Below are 3,275 nucleotides of genomic sequence, written 5' to 3'. Positions count from 1 at the left end.
AGTTCCTCCAGAGAACTGTCCTTTGGTGTTCCGCAGGGCAGTGTTCTTGGTCCTACTTTATTTGAATAATCTTGCCTCGTTAACATTGCGAAATGCTGAAATTATTTGCTATGCCGATGATACCGCTATAATATTCCATGAAGCAAATTGGAGTGAATGTTTTAGAAGTGTAGAATAAGGAATGATAAAAGTCTTTGAGTGGCTCTCTGATAATTTACTGACGTTAAATACTGCAAAAACGAAATACGTATGTTTTCATAAAACCGCGATTTCATCTCCCTTGGTCACATCTGATATCAAAATTCATGAGCGTACTTGCAATCATCCACCTAATGTTAACTCCTGTAACTGTAAATTCATTCAACGAACTCATACCATTAAATATTTAGGCGTCAATATTGACGAAAAACTTACATTTAGTGATCACACAGCAGCTCTATCAGCTAGGGTCAGAAAGTTGATATATGTTATGAAACAAATAAGAGACGTAGCAAATCCAGATCTTGCAAAATATATTTATATTGCTCTTTGTCAATCGATTGTAACGTATTGTATCAATACCTGGGGGGGTGTTGCTGCGTCACATTTAATCTCATTGGAAAGAGCTCAGCGGTCCGTGCTAAAGGTTATGCTAAAAAAGCCTATAAGGTATTCCACGGCACTTATTTACAATGAAACGAACTTATTAAGTATTCGCCGCCTTTACATAAAAGCTGCTGTCTGTCTTACACATAAACAAATATTAAAATCTGAATCTTACAACAAACTGCTGAAAAATAGAATATTTAGAATCCCGGTACCCACAGTTACTACTTCCTTTGCACAAAGATTCTCAAATTTTTTATTTCCTTACTTATACAACAAAATCTGTAAAATCTGTAAATTAAAAGACGACACGGCGCGCGTAATTCAAAAAAAGGTTACAAAATATTTAAATGATTTATCATATAACGAAGTAGAACAGCTACTAAAACCCACACAGTAAGAGGAAGAAATTTTTTGGACATTACACACACACACACACACACTCACGCACTCACACCCTCACACTCACACACAAACACACACATTGTCTTCTTGCTATAATTACTTTAAGTCTTGTATTTGTATTTTGATCTCATTAGTCCTTAAGGAAACCGTATTGTTGATAGCCGCGATACAGGCTTTGCCTAGTGCGGTTGTCATTGTAAATTATTACTGTATACTCTGGAATGCCTAATAAAGATTTATTATTTATTATTTATTTATTTCTAAGTATATCTTAGTCTTAGACACCAATGACTGAATGACTGACACCAATGAAGTCTGACACCAGTCTAACCAAGGGGTATTGGGTTGCCCGGGTAACTGGGTTGAGGAGGTCAAATAGGCAGTCGCTTCTTGTAAAGCACTGGCACTCAGCTGAATCCGTTTAGACTGGAAGCCGACCCCAACATAGTTGCAAAAAAAGACTCGGAGGATGATGATCAACTAGTAGGTAGAACGCACTTTGTCACTTTATTGTGGAACATTTTTTTTAATTCTTGAAAAGAAAAACTCCCATTCAGATTTGATGACAAAAATGGTTTTCAAAATCTCTCGGGATATTCGGATAATAATCTAGCTGACCTCTTGTCTCTATTTCTTTATCTATATCTTTTAATCTATTTTTATTCCCCATTGTATATTTTTTAAATTGTTAATAACATATACGTAATGAGTGTGTGAGTGAATAAGATATGACGCTCCGTTCCTTGCAATTACGTATCAAGATCATCATCTACGCATTAGCTAGGAAAAGAATTAAAAAGAAAATCCCTCATTGCGGCGGTTACACTCGACGGCGCGCGGCGGCGATAACTCCCGTAACACTGAGTGGACTGTATTGTTTTAGAGTTATACGCGAATGTACTTGCCACAGGAACTGGTTTAAACAATAAACGAATGCGACGCTTTCATAAGACTTTTATTTATCACCACAATTGTTATCACTGGTTTTACATTAAGTTTACTTTTGTTTACACGACTTTATCAGATTACACACGATTGTAAACACTACAAGATTTATCACAGCAGTTAAGCTTATAACAATTTAAAAACACAATAGTTTGAACACAATAGAGTTAGCACAATAGAGTTTTAAACACAATGAAGTTAGAGTACAAGTTTTAAACACAATGAATTTAGGGTATAAGTTTTAACACAAAGTTAGGTCACAAGTTTAACACTGCTAGGTCATAAGTTTAACACAGTTTTATAGCACAATTTACACAGTTTTATAGAACACAATTATTAGCACATAGATTAGAACAATTCAAGAGTTTTTTAGGGCATAGGTTTTACCTTAGTACTGATCACTATTTTCACTGAGCACTGGTTATTACGAGCATTACTTGCTTACTGTTGGTCGACTACGATTTCTTCAAAAAATGTCTCTATCTTTAAACAATTCTAGGAGGTCTCAAGTCGTAGGGGTACCGGACGGGTTACAATTTACGTTGACCACTTGGATAGAATTCTACAGCTTACGCCTGACCTTTTTTAGTCCCGCTACTCGACACGAGGGGGCTCTTTGACTAAACCAAGCATGCTCATTGGTGAAAGTTATGGAAAATTACTGTCGATCGTTATCTTTTCACACACACATATAAACTTTCTTATCTCTTGCGCAATGATTAATGCTATTACATCAGCCAGATATTATTACCAAAACCGTTAAATTCAAATCTTATTACGCAACAATTAAGTTAGTCATTACAACATATTCTTATTATACAAACATATCATTACAAAGCCTATCTGGCTATCAACAGTTTCAGCATGCATGTTATGCAGATTCATATGGTTTAGCTGTATCGATTATTTACCTAACGACATACCTACATTTAGTACATATACTATATACATTTGGCCTACAATCTACTGCAGGCTCGGCGTCCGCAACACTCATTATTTCACTAACGTGGATCATCATCAGTGGCCTTTTACATTTAGGTATAAAAGATGATTTAAGCTGCATCCGTGTCAAGTTCCTTGGTCTTGGCACTTGCGCTGATGACTAACATGGCCTATGCGAGAGCGACAGCGCCGATCGCAACGTCCACATACGAACTGTATTCCCGGTGACGTTGGAGGTTGTGCCATCTGTTCGTGACGTAGATCGCGTTTGTGGGAGAGTAGATCAAACCAGGCTTTGTCAATGTCGACCACGCCATCAGATAGTATTTTCCTCCAACTTTCACGGTCACCAGAAGCTTCATCACAGATGTTCGGGTCAATTTTAAAGGACACCATGT

The sequence above is a fragment of the Helicoverpa zea genome, chromosome 9, assembly GCF_022581195.2.
Source record: "Helicoverpa zea isolate HzStark_Cry1AcR chromosome 9, ilHelZeax1.1, whole genome shotgun sequence".
NCBI lineage: Eukaryota > Metazoa > Arthropoda > Insecta > Lepidoptera > Noctuidae > Helicoverpa > Helicoverpa zea.
This window is presented reverse-complemented; position numbering follows the sequence as displayed.